The sequence below is a fragment of the Caretta caretta genome, chromosome 14 (genome assembly GCF_965140235.1).
Source record: "Caretta caretta isolate rCarCar2 chromosome 14, rCarCar1.hap1, whole genome shotgun sequence".
NCBI classification, from domain to species: Eukaryota; Metazoa; Chordata; order Testudines; family Cheloniidae; genus Caretta; species Caretta caretta.
The window spans coordinates 25,600,819-25,620,170 of NC_134219.1; the positions used below are offsets into that span (position 1 = coordinate 25,600,819).

General features: G+C 48.9%; 1 protein-coding gene across 3 annotated transcripts in view; it reads left to right on the forward strand.

The window, feature by feature from the left end:
* Window positions 1-407: 407 nt before the first annotated feature.
* Window positions 408-19,352, forward strand: part of MYOCD (myocardin) — a 472,295-nt gene continuing 453,350 nt past the window's right edge. For all 3 annotated transcript variants that reach the window (XM_048818177.2, XM_048818179.2, XM_048818181.2), the window contains exon 1: window positions 408-910. The gene's annotated coding sequence lies outside the window, so the exon portion shown is untranslated. The remainder of the gene's footprint in view (window positions 911-19,352) is intronic.

Sequence of the window (19,352 nt, forward strand, 5' to 3'; positions counted from 1 at the left end):
AGTAGAAGCAGACTCGAGGGTGATCTGTAAAGCTGCACCCTGTGACTCCAAAGCAGTTTGCTTACAAGATCCCGGTGCAATCTGAGGGGGATTCAGGGTGGAAATTGAGGAGGGTCTGGGGCAGTGACAGCTGGAGCTATTTGGATTAAAGGCAAATCGAGACTGATTTGGAAATTAAATCAAGAACTAGACCCATAATATAGCCGGCAAGGAAAGAGCAGCCCAGTGCCAGCCAGGCAGCCTTCTCTGGTGGGCTTGCTGCACATCTGAAGGGAATGCTGCAGCTACTGCTGTTATCTGAGCCCTTGGAGAGGAGGCTCCTCCTCTTCCTTAACTCTTCCCGAGTCAGGAGAGCTGTGACTGCTCCTTGGATGCTGCCCCAGCGTGACTGTATTGCCACTGGTGGGGCGCTGGGAGCCTCTCGTGCTCAGGGGGTGGCTATCGCAGTGCACTGTTCGGGGGGGAATTACAGCTCTGACGCTGCAATTTGTTGTGCATGGTGCATGTGCCCCCTGTGTCTAATAACACAGACTCTGTTGTTCTCCCTGCAAGGTTGGATGCTTTCCCCATCCCGCACCTGGTGAGGTGGTTCAGCAGGGTACAGGCCACTCAGACAGCCCCCCTCCAGCAGCGGAGAACCTGCGCCAGGTGAGCCCTCGACATCCCCTCGCCTGCACTGTGGGCTGCAAGAAGTTAATTAATTGTTGGAAAAGCAGCTTCCAGAGTTTGTCTAATTCCACCCACACCAGCTTCTTTCACTCTATTTTAAACCGGTTCTTACTCTGCTTCAAGTTTTAAAAAAACTATTCACTGCTCCTCTATAAAAGCGGCCATAAGCCTCGGAGAAAGCGAGGAGTCACAGTTCCAGCACCTCGGCCAAGAAGTTGTAGCTCAGCTGAGAAGTCTGCAGGTAATTTATGTTTCATACTTAATCATCTTTCTGTTCTTCGAGTTGCTTTCTCTCATGCTTGGGTGGTTATCTGTATGCATATTGCCTGAATAGTGTGGTGACTGGTTCTATAGGGGTAGAGAAATAGAAAGAGAGAGAACTCTTATTTCTCTGTGTTATTTAATATTTGGTTATTCCAGAGACAGCTTTGCTGGCCAGTGCACCTGGTGCATGCTGGATGAAGTGCATCCACACTTGGCAGTAATTTGGAATAGAGAATAAATGGTATTTTGCAAAGTTAAAGAGCTGGCTAAATAAAAGTCCCAGACACATCCCTCCGACCTTCAAGAACTTGCATTGAATGAAACATTGAAGGGACTCAGTAGCTGGGTTTGTAAAGGAAAGATGATGATGCAAATCCATGTGGGGTCTTACAGGAGTCTGGCCTTTGCTTTGTTACAGCTGTCTAAAGGCTGGTAGGAAAGTTAATTTAATCCCCCATCGCTCCACTGTGCAGGTTGTTCAGAAAATGACCCTCCCAAAGGTTTGGTCTGTGTGTGATGGACACTGGGAGGGGGCTGGCCCCACACTTTTATTCCTCTTCTTGCCGGTTTGACAGCAGTATCATGTCACGTCTCTGTTAAACTTGGAGGGGTTGTTCCTCAGGTTACACATGCTGAAAGATCTCCGTGACTCACACATGCATCCCACAAACTCTTAGAACACAGCTCTCAGAAATCCACTGCATTTAGGAGCTGCTTTGTCTCTTTTCTTTTTTAAAATGTATTGCAAAAGCCTGGTTGACAAAACTATTGGTCTCCCTTGTTCAGGACAAAAACATACAGAGACCACTCCCTCCCAGGTGCCAAAACCTAGGTTGTGGGCAATCCAGGGCAATCCTTGTGGAAGCCCCATCTCAGCAGCAATTCAGTAGTTACATTTTGCAAAGGGTAAATTGTGGAGCAAAGGCAATGTGGATGGGGCTGTGAGTGCAGCACTCCTGAAGGCAGAGTGGAAAGTGGAGGCTGCCCAGCTGTGAAGGCAGCGCTGCCACTAGCTGCAGTAAGGGTGGCAATACCATGCCATGCCATCCTTACGTCTGCCCAGCGTTTGACCTTTGTGCTGGGAGGGGTGGTTACAGGGGTGCTCAGACAAATTTTGAGGTGCTCCCACAAAATTATAGCTATAATATATATATATATATATATATATATATACATTATAGCTATAGCTCCCACAAAATTATAGCTCCCACAAGCACCCACCCCGTCCCTGTCTTCTAATGGCTCCACCACACTGTGAGGAGAAGGGACTAGTGTTTGGCTGGATTTGGGTGTTGAGTGTCATGCATTCAACTGCCCTAGAGCCCCTCTGGCTGCAGATCAGCTTTCCCCAGTCTGCTAAGAAAGCTCCTATCATCTCAGTTACCTCCGTGTTCAAACACCTGCCAGAAAAGGAGGGTTCTTCCCAGGTTGTGATTAACAGTATTCTCCTGCAAATGCCTATATGTCTCCTAGCCCAAAGGCAACGTGAACGTCTGGTACTCTGCAGCCACATGCCAGCATCTCTGCTACTGCGGCCTTGCCCCACGTTCTAATGGGGATGGTGGTTCAGTGCAATGAGGAAGGCTGTTGTGGGTCTTGCGTGGTGTATATGGGCTATAGCTACCCTCCTTTGCGCCACACAAATAGACAGCCATATGTTACCGTAGATAGACTTGTCTGATGCTCACATTTAAATGTACCGGTAAGTAGGGTGACCAGATGTCCCAATTTTATAGGAACAGTCCGAATTTTGGGGTCTTTTTCGTATATAGGCTCCTATTACCCCCCACCCCCTGTCCCAATTTTTCACACTTGCTGTGTGGTCACCCTAACTGTAAGAGACAAAATATCTTAGTTATGGCTTTGTTCTGCGGCTGACAATAGGTAACTAAAAATATCTGACTTTGTTCCACCCAGGAAAGGTCTCTCAAGGGGCAACACTAACATTTTGCTGGATTTGTGTAAAAATAGAGAAAAAAAAATCACATTTTTGCCAATAGCATCTCACAAAACATATAACTAATATACCTGGTGTATTGATTAATTACATTCTAAGGGCCGGATGGCTCCCATGATTGATAGTACATTCCGGAGCCCTTCACCGTGCCATAGCGCTTGGCTAGTGCAGTGATGAGTGCCAGTACCAAGAGGTGGACACATTGCTGGTTCAAGCCCAGCCTGGGTTGGTAATGACAGCAAGTTCTTACTGACAGCTAGTTGGTAGCCTCTGTGAAATATAGTCCCCTTTCTTCCACATTTCTATCACAGTAGCAGCTCGAAGCTAGCCAGGCTGAGGCCCCATTGTGCTAGGCCAGGGGTGGGCAAACTATGGCCTGTGGGCCAGATCCGGTCTGCCAGTCGTTTTAAGCTAGCCCTCGAGCTCCTGCTGGGGAGCGGGGCCTGGGGCTTGCCCCGCTCCAGCGCTCCAGCCGGGGAGCAGGGTTGGGGGGTCGCTCCACGTGGATCCCGGAAGCAATGGTATGGCCTCCCTCCAGCTTCTACGTGTAGGGGCAGCTAAGGGGCTCCATTCTGCATGCTGCTCCCGCCCCAAGCATCGCCTCAGCAGCTCCCATTGGCTGGGAACCACGGCCAATGGGAGCTGCAGAGGCGGTGCCTGAAGATGGGACAGCATGCAGTGCCATCTGGCTGTCTCCATGTAGGAACTGGAGAAGGGACATGCCACTGCTTCCGGGAGCCGCTTGAGGTAAGTGCCGCCCAGAGCCTGCACCCCTGGTCCTCCTCACACCCCCCAACCCCCTGCCCCAGCCCTGATCCCCCTCCTACCCTCCAAACACCTCAATCCCAGCTCAGAGCACCCTCCTGCACCCCAAATCTCTCATCCACAGCCCACACCCCCAGCTGGAGCCCTTACCCCTCCGCCCATGCCCCAAACCCCTGCCCCAGCCCGGAGCTCCCTCGCGCACCCTGAAGTCTTCATTTCTGGCCCCACCCTGGATCCCGCACCCCCAACCAGAGCCCTCACCCCAACCCCAACTTTGTGAATATTCATGGCCAGCCATACAATTTCTATTCCCAGATGTGGCCCTTGGGCCAAAAAGTTTGCCCACCCCTGTGCTAAGCACTGTACAAATGTATCGAAGATGACAGTTCCTGCCCCAAAGAGCTGAAAGTCAGAATGTAACAGGAGGATGAGGAAAACAAACCAGCTGAGGAGGGAGAGGTGGGGTAACATGGATCAAGGGATTGTGCAGTTCTTAGCAAACAAGGAGCAATGAGCACAGTCGGCCACCTGCCTGGCCATTCATCGGTCCATTGACTTTCAGGCCAGAAGGGACCATTGCACTCATCTAGTGTGACCTCCTGCATAACACAGGTCATTGTACCCACCTAGAGATTCCTGCCGTAAGCCTATTGAGTGAGCTAGAACAGAGCTTTTCAGGGACACCCAGTAAAGACTCCAAGGGACAGAGAATCGACCATGTCCCTTGTCCTAGTTACTCTCCCTATTAACCAGTAGTGCTTTACTTCTTGTTTTAATTTGGCCAGTTTCAACTTCCAGCTGTTGGAGCTTGTTCTGCCTTAGATGATAGTGCTGCTACCAGCTTCTCCCCCTGATAATAATAGGCAGTGATCATGTCACCTCTTACTCTTCTTGTGGACAAACTAGAGCTTGAGCTTTTTTAGACAGTCACTGTAAGGCAGCGTTTCCAAGTCTCAAATTGTTCCTGTCGCTCTTTTTTCCACCCTTTCCAGTTTTGCAGTGTGGGCACTAGAGCTGGACACAGTGTCCAACAGTGGTCTTACAAATGTCGTGGACAGAGGTAACATCACCTGCTTGCGCCGGTCAATATTCCTCTGCTTATACGTCCAAGGATCGCATTAATCCTCTTAACCACAGCATGGCACTGGCAGCTCATGTTTCTGCCATGACCCCTCAGTCCCTTGCACAGTCACTGTTTTCCAGGATACAGTCCCCCATCCTGTAAGCATGACTTATTTCTGGTTCTTAAAAGTATGACCAGGCACTTGGCTGTATTAAAATACACTGCAACTCACTTTCCTGTGTGCACCATGGCAGCGGGAGTTCTGAGGAGCAACTTGCAGGAGACCAGGGGGCATTATGGATTGGGGCTGGGAGTTTTTTCTGTGTGTACAGGGCAGCCTGGCAGGCAGGAATTCTAAAGGGGCTTGTGGGGGAAGCAGAGATGTGGATGATGCAGGGAAGTGTCAGGGGTGGGCTGAAGGGATCTGACCTCGGAGTGAGATAACAGGTTGGCTAGGGAGGGCAGGCTAAGCTGTGGAGGGCTTTGGCGGGAAGGAGGTAGGGTTTGTATCTGATGCAGCTGAGAAGGCAGAGCCCCTGGACATACTGGAAGCGGGGGAGCGGGACTCAGAGCGATGGGTCAGGGAGATGATGTTAGTAACAATATTTTGAGGGGTGCTGACATTGAGGCCAAAGGGGATTGCAGTGTGGAGGAGTGCTGGGGCTTGGATGAGACTCATCTCTAAGAGTTTTCTTGTGTCCACACCCTGATAACTGGCCCTAATTGGCCCCACGTCCGCAGGAACCAAGGCCAGGATGGGCCCTGGAAGAGGAGCTCTGGACTGGCCAGACGCTGCCCCCACTACTTCTGTGGCTAAACAGGAGGCTTCATTCGTCAGGGTCTGTTAATCCAGCACCTTTTACCAGCTCTAGAAAAGCAGTGATTGGACTCTGCAGCAGGTGGGGCCCAGGAGCTCAGGAAACGTTGTATTACTGTGTGCTCCCCAAGTGAGTTTCCCTGGCCTGACCAGGAGACACATCATGGCCCAGCCTGCTCACAAGGTCAAGGCACTAAACTTAGACTCCCTCTCCCATACGGCAAATGTGTCGTTAGGGAACAAGCTGCAGTGGAAGTGATTCACACAGTGTTTGGCCCCCCGTATTTTCAGAATGTACCTGCTTTATTTCTTGGCTTTGTTGTCTGTCATTGGAGAGTAACCAAGTTACAGAGTGAGACACATGAAGATCCATCGAGCCTCGCCCCCTGTGGACCTTGGTAAATATGTTAGCAAACGGGTAGGAAGAAACTCCATCACTGAGTCAAGTCGTGTTAGTCTTTTGTCCTTAGAGGGAGGCCCTGTAGACACTTGCTGGTTCTTCTGGTTATTATCGTTAGTATCTGGATGACGGTAGCACCGCCGAGTTCCTGGGTGGGGACCCGTTGTGCTAGGAGCTGTGCAAACACCATACAGAAGAGTGGTCCCTGCCCCAGAGAGCTCACAATTTCAGTCATTAATTCTTGTGATCTTGCCCTGCCAGACACAGAGGTTCGTTAGGTTACGACGGTGGGTCTGGAGGGGCGTTGTGGCCTGGAGATACAATGTGCACAACTCAGAGTGGAAAGCTGGCTCTGGAGGCTGGCCCAGGATCCTTAGCTTCAGTTTCACCCAGTGTTTGGAGGCTGGTTATTTGGTCCAGCTATCAAGGCTCTAGCAAGGGCAGCCAGGTGAGCCAGAGTATTGCAGGAATTACTGCCACCTAGCGGGCAAGCTGGGCTGCTGCCCAGAAGGTGGCACTGCAGCGCTGATGGCCGGCGCTCTCAGCAGCATGAGAGAAGCCTTCCAAAGCACGCTGTAGACATTGACTCTAAACGCTGCACCTGTGTACATCAGTGTCCTCCTGCTGGCAAACACGGAGAGCATGAGGAATCCACCGTGCCATAGCAGCTGTGGAGCTGAGCACTCTTCACGGGAGACTTCTCCAAATAGCTGGGGCACAACCAGAATTTTGCTAAAGAGAGGACCCAGGTCACCTGCTTGGCCAACCCAAATTTGAGTGGCATTGCCCTGTACACCAGGTCACAATGCCACTCACTCGCTCAGCTCCCCCTCATTTATCTGGTCAGGAGCCAAAAGGGGGTTCTGGCCCCCATACACCTCTTTCATTGCATCTCTGCCAGCTAGGTGGGTATCTCATGTGCTGGGAAGCCCTAAATGCCTCTCAGCTACTGCACAGCCTTTAGGTAGGTGCTCATGACTATGGGTTTGTGTATCTGGCCCTGCAGTGACAGAATATTAGCCAGGATGGGTAAGGAATGGTGTTCCTAGCCTCTGTTTGACAGAGGGTGGAGAGGGATGGCAGGAGAGAGATCACTTGATCATTACCTATTAGGTTCATTGGCCACTGTCAGCAGACAGGATACTGTGCTGGATGGACCTTTGGTCTGACCCAGTATGGCCATTCTAATGTTCTTATGACTCCTGGCCTTCCTCATCTCCCACATATCCAGCAGCAGCCGGCTGCTGAGTTGACAACATGTATTAGTCGTTGCTCCTGCTCTTTGAGGGAGTGTCTGAAGCTTTGGGGTGATTCCATGAACCTGTGATGGAGCCACACCAGTGGGTGGCTCTTGGGCTCTTCTCCATGCCCACGTGATTGTACGTAGTATGGAGGGGTTAATCATCAGTCTGCCCCTCTCCATACTACACGGGGCTCATTCTCTGGGGGACACATCATGGTGCTCTGCACATGGCTCAAAAGCTCCAGTTCAGAGTGAAAAGAACATGAGTTCTTAGTGCAACACTGTGGCCAAAAGAACTAATGTGATCTTGGGATGCATTTACAGGAATAAACATGGTTTTGGTAATTAAATATTCATGGTAAATAGGCCCAATGGCCTGTGATGGGATATTAGATGGGGTGGGATCTGAGTTACTCAGGAAAGAATTTTCTGTAGTATCTGGCTATATGCTCAGGGTTTAGCTGATCGCCATATTTGGGGTCGGGAAGGAATTTTCCTCCAGGGCAGATTGGAAGAGGCCCTGGAGGTTTTTCGCCTTCCTCTGTAGCATGGGGCACGGGTCACTTGCTGGAGGATTCTCTGCTCCTTGAAGTCTTTAAACTACGATTTGAGGACTTCAATAGCACAGATATAGGTGTGAGGTTTTTTGCAGGAGTGGTGGTGAAATTCTGTGGCCTGCGTTGTGCAGGAGGTCAGACTAGATGATCATAATGGTCCCTTCTGACCTAAATATCTATGAATCTTAAGTAGGAGTAGAGAAGGTTATTTTACCTCTGTATTTGGCACTGGTGTGACTGCTGCTGGAATCCTGTGTCCTGTTCTGGTGGCCACAATTCAATGAGGATGTTGGTAAATTAGAGAGGGGTCAGGGAAGATCCACAACAATAATTAAAGGATTATGAAGCTTGCCTTATGGTGACAAAACTCTAAACACACCTTATAGTGATTGACACAAAAAGCTCAATCTATTTACTTTAACAAAGAGAAGGTTAAGGGATGTCGTGATCAGAGTCTGTAAGTACCTACATGGGGAACAAATATTTAATAATGGGCTCTTCACTTTAGCAGACAAAGGTCTAATATGATCCAATGGGTGGAATGTGAAGCTAGACTGGAAATGAGACTGGAAATAAGGCGTAAATTGTTAATAACGACAGTAACTAACCAATGGAATGATTTACCATGGGTTGTGGTGGATTCTCCATCCCTGACAGTTTTTAAATCAAGCTGGGATACTTTTCTAAAAGATCTGCTCTGGAAATGGTTGTGGGGCAGTTCTCTGGCCTGGGACCCACAAGGGGTCACACTCAATGATCATGGTGGTTCCTTCTGGCCTTGGAATCTAAGATTTACCTTCTCAGCCCATAACATCTCGGGCAATAGTAACATGCGCCTAGTGTAACCATGCCTTCGTGGGCCACAACTGAGAATACCAAATTGAGGACAAACTGCTGAGAAATAGGGCAGACACCCCTGAAACTGGTGGTTATTTTCCCATAAGATATACCAAACCAGCAACAAAAGTAAACTTCCGTTTCACCACACCGGCTGACAAGAAGTCAGAAAAGCAGTTTCTAGTCCTTCTATCACTACCAAAAACACTAGATTTAAAGATGAGTGGTTTTTTAAAACCAATTTCATCAAATAAAAGGTTCTTCTGATCCCAAAGGACCAACCACATACCCAGGTCAATATACAACTCAGCTCTTACCCAATAATCATGCTGTTGCCAATCCTTTAATATCTAAAATCAAAAGGTTTATTTATAAAAAGAAAGAAAGAAAGGTGAGAGAGTTAAAATTGGTTAAAGGAATCAAATACGTACAATAATTGCAAAGTTCTTGGTTCAGGCTTGTAGCAGTGACGGAATAAACTACTGCCTTAAGTCAAGACTCTGGTTGCTTCCAAATTATTGGAAGGTCCTCAGTCCTTTGATTAGAATGCTCCCATTAGTATAAGTTCATAGTCCAGAGGTTTGAGCAGGAAAGAGGCTCGAGCAGGAAAGAGGCAAAATGGAGATGTTTCCAGCACCTTTTATATCTTCTGCCATGAGGAGGAAAACCCATTGTTTCAAACAAAGCCCTCAGCACAGCTAGTGGGAAATTACAGGTAGCAAGAGTGTGTTTGGAGTAACATGGGCAAGTCACATGTCCATGCACGATTTCCCTTAGTCACAGCAGGAAAGTCCATTTAGTGTGGATACGCATCTTCTATTGTGAATTAAGCATTCTGTAATGGGCCCTTTAACTTGAATAGTCCCTTCAAGATGTGCAGGCTAAATATTTTGTGGGCGCTACCACAGGAGCAAACATATTTGAAATACAGGTATAGAGCCAATACTCATAACTTCAAATACAAAAATGATATTTTGCTATTTGTATGCATATCATATTCAGCAAATCATAATCTTTCCATAGACACCTTACTTGACACACTTTGTACAAGATTTGTTGCAATTATAGAACAGTGGCAGCAACAACGATCTACATGGTCATATTTTAATCAGATAACATCACACCTAGTAACTGCCCCTCCCATTCCCAACCTGTGGCCTTGCCCAGCCCACATGTACCAGCATCGTCCTAGCTGAGGCCATGTTGCGCTCAATGGACAATGAGCCCAGGCCAGTGTGTCTTCCCGAGCTACGCATTTTCTCTCTTTTGTTGATTTTTGCCACAAACTAAACGAAAAATACACTCTGCTAGTTTGGGTGTCTTGAGATGCAGAGGCACTGGGTTTATCTGCTGCCAGCAAGGGGTTTCCTGCTTCCTGCCAGGGATTAGCAGTGTCTGTAAATGTGATAGTCCTGGAATGGGGCTGTTCACTCGCTCTCTGTGGCAGGTGAGTCCCAGGCCTCCTCCCAGCAAGGCCCCAGTCCCGTCGGAATTTGGACTGGACAAGCTGATTATACAATGGGCTGCTCATAAAGATCCGTCCCACGGAGACAGTCCCCTGCCCAGTGGAGATGCTACCCTCGAGGGGGTAGCGGGGATCTAAGGCCCAATTCTCAAAACCAACTCAGTCTTGATTGGAAAGATTCCTCTTTCAGCATGGGGGACTCTGTGCTTTACCATCATGGCATGGGCACTAGTCTCACCAGGCACATGCCATTGACCAGCCAATAGCAGAGTTTGTTATCCATGAAGCAGAGCACCCTGCATATGCACTGGGCTGGTGGGGGGACTGGCCCAGCCTGGAGTCCCTGCACAAGGGCTAGTCTCAGCCTTTGTGCCCCACAAATGTCAGGAGTGCTCAGGGTATGAACCCTGGTTCCAAGGAAGAGAGAGGCAGTGCAAGCATCCCCCTTCCCAGTGGGCATCAGGGCTGCTCTGGCTCGCATGCCCCTGCAGGTCCAGGAGAGATTGTTCCTGTCTCCAGCTGCTGCTGGGCTGGAGCCTCTACCACCCCTCTCGCAGGGCCACTGGCTAACCCAGGAGTTGTTCTCTCCTCAGGGAGAGCACACCAAGTGCCTGCCCATGGAGGGACCGAGGGGATAGATAGAAGGTGCCATGGGGTTGATCTCCCTAACTCCATGGAACTGTTTCCTTGGCAGAGGCAGGGTGAGGGGAACACTGGAGCAGCCAAGCCACATCTCACTGAAGCTGGGCTGTGGTGATCACTTAGCATTCAGGAGAACACTGCAGCCCATTGGGATCTCTCAGCCTCGTGTCCATCAAGCAGAGTCCAGAAGGATGGAGACTCACCTCCATGGCTGGCAGCACTGGCTGCCCTACAGTTCAGTAGAAGGGCCTGTGGATGGTCGCTGTCTCGAAGCACCCTGGCCTACACTCTGGGCTGGGTGGGCTGGGAGTGATATGCTCAAAATCTTTCTGCATCTCACAGGCTTGGGAGTGTTTGTTTCGGAGGCTACCAGTCACGTGGCTGACTTAGCCTGGGGCTTGCTCAGCAGGGAGGGATCAGAGAGAAAAGGTCCGTGACTCCCGGAAAGGAGCGTCCCTTTGTTTCACCTACACCAATGCTCATCACACTTGAGGCCTCTGGGGTGGTGCAGTGGGCCCGATGGGTTCTTTGAGGTGTCTATGCTCCTTTTGCATGTCTCCCATCTGATTCCACCTTGCGTTGTCATCCCTGCCCCGTCCCCATACCCACATTCAGGCTTGCCCCTGCCATTCTGCAGGGCCCTGGTGTCCTGCCTGTGTATAGAGCCCCACAGGCAGTGTGGAATTCCAGTGGGACTGCCCCATGGCTCAGGCATCCAGCTTTGGAGAGCTCCCTTTCACTGCATGGAAGTTACAGGCTGAAGGTGGGACCCTCAGGAGTAACTGGGCCACCCCAGCTTGTAACCTGGTAGCTGGGTGCAGCTGTGCATCAATTTTAAGTGGCTGTTGGAATCTGTTCTGATTTCTGCAGGGAAGCTGCCAGAATTCTTGACATGCCCCCAGAGGGGCTTCTACAATATGCTGAACCCCTGGAGAACCTGGGGGCTCTCCTAGTTCCTTGACAAGGGTTCAGCCACTGTGGCATGTTCTGCATTAGGTATAACAAACATTCTCTGACCTTTAAGGAGAATCTTGCCTCGGCCTTTATATGTATTAACAGCACAAGCGTCTTCTAATCTGTCACTGGCTTGACATTATCCAGACCCTGCAAATATCTAGTGAATCTCTCACACATCCAGATGTTTGCCAGACATTCTATGCAGTTGGGTGTGATCTTGGCACCTGACAGCCATCTCGCTGGAGCAGCACGTCCTTTGCTCACAGGCACCTCCATGTAACTGCAGGAACACACTCCATGAAATAGCTGGGGGCATCTGCTGAGATGGGAATAGACTTGGGTTGGTCATAAAATGCCCTCGCGGTCCATAGGTTCTGTAAACCCTCAGTAGCACCCCTGGGGCTAGGTCCCAGCATCACACAATCTGCTCTAAGCAGCTCAGAAAGAGAAAGGGCCAGGGGTTGATTTGTTCCCAACTGGTATCAGTCTGAGGAAGCAGCAGCTGCGATACACTGGTAGACAGTGGCATTGCCATTCCTGCTTTGACTTGCTCTGGTTTTGACCTCTTCCCCCCTTCACCAGCCACATGCCCTGAGAGCCCTAACTGGGTGTGTGCTGGTGTGAGCCACTGTTCAGTGTGTGTTACAAATCTGTGCCAATCTGAAGAGGATGGGAGTCTGTTACAGTTTTGTTTCTAGAGCCCCCTTTCTAGCCAAGCTGTACAGCTCATGCTTTAGCTCTGGGATGCATTGGTTCAATGCCTGGTGTATTGGCCAAGATGGCAACCCTCACATTGGCATAGGACTTTCTCTATTAATTTTAGTCCAGCAGCTTCAGCTACGTTCAGCATTTGTTTTAGCCTGATGTTATGTCCTTTTTCAGGCGTCCCATAGGCCATTCAGTCCATCCCACATATTCCACTGCTAGTACTGGGTAGGTTTTACACCGAATCCTTCGGCTAAGCATTTCTACCCAGTAGACTCATAAGGCATGTCAGGTGGAGTGTCACCCAAGAGCCACCAGCCCTAGAAGGCCATGGTGGCCAATACCAGTCAGTGGCACTCAGAACAATGTGCCCTGAAAACCACACACCAATATAACTGCTGATAAGGACTCCGAGGGCCCTGGTACTTTTGTGTTTCATAACTGAGATACTGGGCTTGATGGGGGACATGTCAACGTGATGCTAGCTTTGGTGCACCCCAACAGTCCTGAAGCACTAATGCATATGCAAGCATGAACGGAGGATAATTTTATGAATTTTCCTGGGTGCCAATTAGATTTTAATGCTGAAATTTAACAAACTAGATTTGCCAATTTGCTGAGTGGTATAGCCAATACAGAGTTTGAATGAATAGGATAACCCTGCTTCATTGAGCCCAGGGAGCATTAGGGTACTAATTTATACTAGGTTATTTTCAGGTCAGCTTTTAACTTGAACAGTATTTCTCAAATCAGGACACTTGGTTCCAGTTAAGAATTTATTAATTTACCCAGAACCACATCAATATACAATCAACAGTTCACTACTTAGGTGCAGACACAACCAATGTTCTAGGCATGTACTGAACACACCAATACAGCCTTACAAGCAACTGTCAAAGACTAGGGTTGACGGCTCAGCAGTTTCACCAAGAAACAACGCAAATCATCAATATTTCTTATTACATTACTTAAGATCATCAGTTCTTCAGCAATACATTGATCACCCTTCTCCAAAGAGTACAGATGTACTTGGCTGTAAGGGACTTTTAAAAGTTTGGGGGTGATATGGTCCAAAAGGGAGCAGTTTAGAATATCAAAAGCAATTGCTTAAAGGTATGGTTCAGATCTCTCTGAGGCCAATTTGCTTGGCCCTATAATGGAAGGCATGCATATAGCATTAGTTTAAATCTAAAATATGGTTACCTGAGGCCTCAGTACAGAGTGCAGACTCAGCCAGGTAACCTACAATTATTTATATTAAAGAATAGAAGTAGAAATACCAATCTTTGAAATGAAATCTCACCTCTTCTGACCTGTTAACCCTGGGATACAGTGAGAGTCCTTTCCACACAGCTAGTCCAGGCATCCATCACCCTGGGGGTGCTGCAGCTTCCTTATGTGTTCAGTCAACTCTAGGGTCCCACATTGTGACCTCAGTTTTATATGCCCTGTTTCTCAGGTTCCTTGGAGGAGGCCACTCTCTGATTTCTACTGGGCATGTGCCAACTGAATGCTCAACTTTCACAATTTCTCTGCTGCTTCCAGCTGATGCAGTAGATGGTGTTGGTGTATAACAAATGTCTTCAGGCCTTTTATTATCGGAGGCCTTTTATCTTTGGTCCTTTTCAAGGTTTGTATTTCAATATTAGCCCACATTATTAACTGGACTTTCCCCCCTTTGAACAATTTCTTTTAATAATCCAAAGTCCTGTGCTAGTTTATATCTTTCAACAGTCCTTCTTCATTATGCAACACAATTCCTAGTACTTCTAGAGTACCACAGCTATTTAGAATGATCAACAAAATCCCTTACAATCTTCCAAATTTGATGGACATAATTCATACATTCTGTGATTGCAGGTAAGCATTGCATGTTATTTACAGTTTATACCAGAGCAAGAGACATTACCCACCTATAGAGAGATGTGGATCTGATTTACAAAGCAAACAAACATGTAGTTTCTAATTATAATCTAAACAGGATTATTCATGGTGTATTTGATTTACAAGGCAAACAAATGTACAGTTTATAATTTGGGGTGAAGAAATGTGGTTTGGATTTCTGGGGGTAACAGGCGGTTTGCCCTATTTGACCTTCCATCTCATGAGCAAGTTATTTCTCATTTAGTTAATGCACAGCTTCACCCTCCTCCCATATCTCCTGATCTATTCACAATGTGCAATAGGCCACTTTGCACAGGAAAGTAAGGTGTTACCTTTGCCCGTTCTTTTTAGCTAGGTTGGGAGGGAGAAAGAGGTTTTCTCCAGGTGCAAATTATGAGAGGTTCTTGCCTATGTGAGTAACAATCATTTCATATAGCTGTTTTAATTCTCAGGGAGTGGAATTTAGCTGATCTATAGATCCTTAGACAAAGTGTTTCACATGATGTGCACCATTTTCTTACTGTCTTTACTTCCTAGGTGGATCCTATTTTGAGATAAACAGCAATAGAGAGCTTTGCTAATTGTTCAGGGTCAGGAGGAATAATAGTTATTAATTAATCAAAGGGTATGTTTACACTACGAAATTAGGTCGAATTTATAGAAGTCGGTTTTTTAGAAATCAGTTTTATATATTCGAGTGTGTGTGTCCCCACAGAAAATGCTCTAAGTGCATTAAGTGAATTAACTCGGCGGAGCGCTTCCACAGTACCGAGGCTAGAGTCGACTTCCGGAGCGTTGCACTGTGGGTAGCTATCCCACAGTTCCTGCAGTCTCCGCTGCCCATTGGAATTCTGGGTTGAGATCCCAATGCCTGATGGGGCTAAAACATTGTCGCGGGTGGTTCTGGGTACATATCGTCAGGCCCCCATTCCCTCCCTCCCTCCGTGAAAGCAAGGGCAGACAATCGTTTTGCGCCTTTTTTCCTGAGTTACCTGTGCAGACGCCATACCACGGCAAGCATGGAGCCTGTTTAGGTAATCGTCACCGTATGTCTCCTGGGTGCTGGCAGATGCAGTACTGCATTGCTACACAGTAGCAGCAACCCATTGCCTTCTGGCAGCAGACGGTGCAATACAACTGGTAGCCGTCATCGTCATGTCCGAGGTGCTCCTGGCCGCGTCGGCCGGGAGCGCCTGGGCAGACATGGGCGCAAGGACTAAATTTGGAGTGACTTGACCAGGTCTTTCTCTTTAGTCCTGCAGTCCGTCCTATTGAACCATCTTATGGTGAGCAGGCAGGCGATACGGATTGCTAGCAGTCCTGTTGCATCATCTTCTGCCGGGCAGCCATGAGATATGGATGGCATGCAGTCCTTCTGCACCGTCTGCTGCCAGCCAAAGATGTAAAAGATAGATGGAGTGGATCAAAACAAGAAATAGACCAGATTTGTTTGTACCCATTTGCTTCCCCCCCTCCCCTGTCTAGAGGACTCATTCCTCTAGGTCACACTGCAGTCACTCACAGGGAAGGTGCAGTGAGGTAAATCTAGCCACGTATCAATCAGAGGCCAGACTAACCTCCTTGTTCCAATAAGAACAATAACTCAGGTGCTCCATTTCTTATTGGAACCCTCCGTGAAGTCCTGCCTGAAATACTCCTTGATGTAAAGCCACCCCCTTTGTTGATTTTAGCTCCCTGAAGCCAACCCTTTAAGCCATGTCGTCAGTCGCCCCTCGCTCCATCAGAGCAATGGCAGACAATCGTTCCGCGCCTTTTTTCTGTGCGGACCCCATACCAAGGCAAGCATGGAGGCCGCTCAGCTAACTTTGGCAATTAGGAGCACATTAAACACCACACGCATTAACCAGCAGTATATGCAGCACCAGAACCTGGCAGAGCGATACCGGGCAAGTAGGCGACGTCAGCGCGGTCGCGTGAGTGATCAGGACATGGACACAGATTTCTCTGAAAGCATGGGCCCTGCCAATGCATGCATCATGGTGCTAATGGGGCAGGTTCATGCTGTGGAACGCCAATTCTGGGCTCGGGAAACAAGCACAGACTGGTGGGACCGCATAGTGTTGCAGGTCTGGGACGATTCCCAGTGGCTGCGAAACTTTCGCATGCGTAAGGGTACTTTCATGGAACTTTGTGACTTGCTTTCCCCTGCCCTGAAGCGCATGAATACCAAGATGAGAGCAGCCCTCATAGTTGAGAAGCGAGTGGCGATAGCCCTGTGGAAGCTTGCAACACCAGACAGCTACCGGTCAGTTGGGAATCAATTTGGAGTGGGCAAATCTACTGTGGGGGCTGTTGTGATGCAAGTAGCCCACGCAATCAAAGATCTGTTGATATCAAGGGTAGTGACCCTGGGAAATGTGCAGGTCATAGTGGATGGCTTTGCTGCAATGGGATTCCCTAACTGTGGTGGGGCCATAGACGGAACCCATATCCCTATCTTGGCACCGGAGCACCAAGCCGGTGAGTACATAAACCGCAAGGGATACATTTCAATAGTGCTGCAAGCTCTGGTGGATCACAAGGGACGTTTCACCAACATCAACGTGGGATGACCGGGAAAGGTACATGACACTCGCATCTTCAGGAACTCTGGTCTGTTTCCAAAGCTGCAGAAAGGGACTTTATTCCCAGACCAGAAAATAACTGTTGGGGATGTTGAAATGCCTACATGTATCCTTGAGGACCCAGCCTACCCCTTAATGCCATGGCTCATGAAGCCGTACACAGGCAGCCTGGACAGTAGTCAAGAGCTGTTCAACTACAGGCTGAGCAAGTGCAGAATGGTGGTAGAATGTGCATTTGGACGTTTAAAGGCGCGCTGGCGCAGTTTACTGACTCGCTTAGACCTCAGCGAAACCAATATTCCCACTGTTATTACTGCTTGCTGTGTGCTCCACAATATCTGTGAGAGTAAGGGGGAGACGTTTATGGCAGGGTGGGAGGTTGAGGCAAATTGCCTGGCTGCTGGTTACGCGCAGCCAGACATCAAGGCGGTTAGAAGAGCACAGGAGGGCGCGGTACGCATCAGAGAAGCTTTGAAAACCAGTTTCATGACTGGCCAGGCTACGGTGTGAAAGTTCTGTTTGTTTCTCCTTGATGAAACCCCCCGCCCCTTGGTTCACTCTACTTCCCTGTAAGCTAACCACCCTCCCCTCCTCCCTTCCATCACCGCTTGCAGAGGCAATAAAGTCATTGTTGCTTCACATTCATGCATTCTTTATTCATTCATCACACAAATAGGGGGATGACTACCAAGGTAGCCCAGGAGGGGTGGTGGAGGAGGGAAGGAAAATGCCACACAGCACTTTAAAAGTTTACAACTTTAAAATTCATTGAATGCCAGCCTTCTTTTTTTGAGGCAATCCTCTGTGGCGGAGTGGCTGGTTGGCCGGTGGCCCCCCCCACCGCGTTCTTGGGCTTCTGGGTGTGGAGGCTATGGAACTTGGGGAGGAGGGCGGTTGGTTACACAGGGGCTGTAGTAGCAGTCTGTGCTCCAGCTGCCTTTGCTGAAGTTCAACCATACACTGGAGCATACTGGTTTGATCCTCCAGCAGCCTCAGCATTGAATCTTGCCTCCTCTCATCACGCTGCCGCCACATTTGAGCTTCAGCCCTGTCTTCAGCCCACCACTTACTCTCTTCAGCCCGCCACTTACTCTCTTCAGCCCGCTACCTCTCCTCCCGGTCATTTTGTGCTTTCCTGCACTCTGACATTATTTGCCTCCACGCATTCGTCTGTGCTCTGTCAGTGTGGGAGGACAGCATGAGCTCAGAGAACATTTCATCATGAGTGCATTTTTTTTTCTTTCTAATCTTCACTAGCCTCTGGGAAGGAGAAGATCCTGTGATCATTGAAACACATGCAGCTGGTGGAGAAAAAAAAAGGGACAGCGGTATTTAAAAAGACACATTTTATAAAACAGTGGCTACACTCTTTCAGGGTAAACCTTGCTGTTAACATTATATACATAGCACATGTGCTTTCGTTACAAGGTCGCATTTTGCCTCCCCCCCACCGTGTGGCTACCCCCTCAACCCTCCCCCCTCCCCGTGGCTAACAGCGGGGAACATTTCTGTTTAGCCGCAGGCAAACAGCCCAGCAGGAACGGGCTCCTCCAAGTGTCCCCTGAAGAAAAGCACCCTATTTCAACCAGGTGACCATGAATGATATCTCACTCTCCTGAGGATAACACAGAGAGATAAAGAACGGATGTTGTTTGAACGCCAGCAAACATACACCGCAATGTTTTGTTGTACAATGATTCCCGAGTACGTGTTACTGGCCTGGAGTGGTAAAGTGTCCTACCATGAAGGACGCAATAAGGCTGCCCTCCCCAGAAACCTTTTGCAAAGGCTTTGGGAGTACATCCAGGAGAGCCTCAAATGCCAGGGCAAATTAATCCTTTCACATGCTTGCTTTTAAACCATGTATAGTATTTTAAAAGGTACACTCACCGGAGGTCCCTTCTCCGCCTGCCGGGTCCAGGAGGCAGTCTTGGGTGGGTTTGGGGTGTACTGGCTCCAGGTCCAGGGTGAGAAACAGTTCCTGGCTGTCGGGAAAACCGGTTTTTCCCCTTGCTTGCTGTGAGCTATCTACAACCTCATCATCATCTTCTTCGTTCCCAAAACCTGCTTCCGTGTTGCCTCCATCTCCATTGAAGGAGTCAAACAACATGGCTGGGGTAGTGGTGGCTGAACCCCCTAAAATGGCATGCAGCTCATCATAGAAGCGGCATGTTTGGGGCTCTGACCCGGAGCGGCCGTTCGCCCCTCTGGTTTTCTGGTAGGCTTGCCTCAGCGCCTTAAGTTTCACGCGGCACTGCTTCGGATCCCTGTTATGGCCTCTGTCCTTCATGCCCTGGGAGATTTTGACAAAGGTTTGGCATTTCAAAAACTGGAACGGAATTCTGATAGCACGGATTCCTCTCCCCAAACAGTGATCAGTTCCCGTACGTCCCGTTTAGTCCATGCTGGAGCTCTTTTGCGATTCTGGGACTCCATCATGGTCACCTCTGCTGATGAGCTCTGCGTGGTCACCTGCAGCTTGCCACGCTGGCCAAACAGGAAATGAGATTCAAAAGTTCGCAGTTCTTTTCCTGTCTACCTA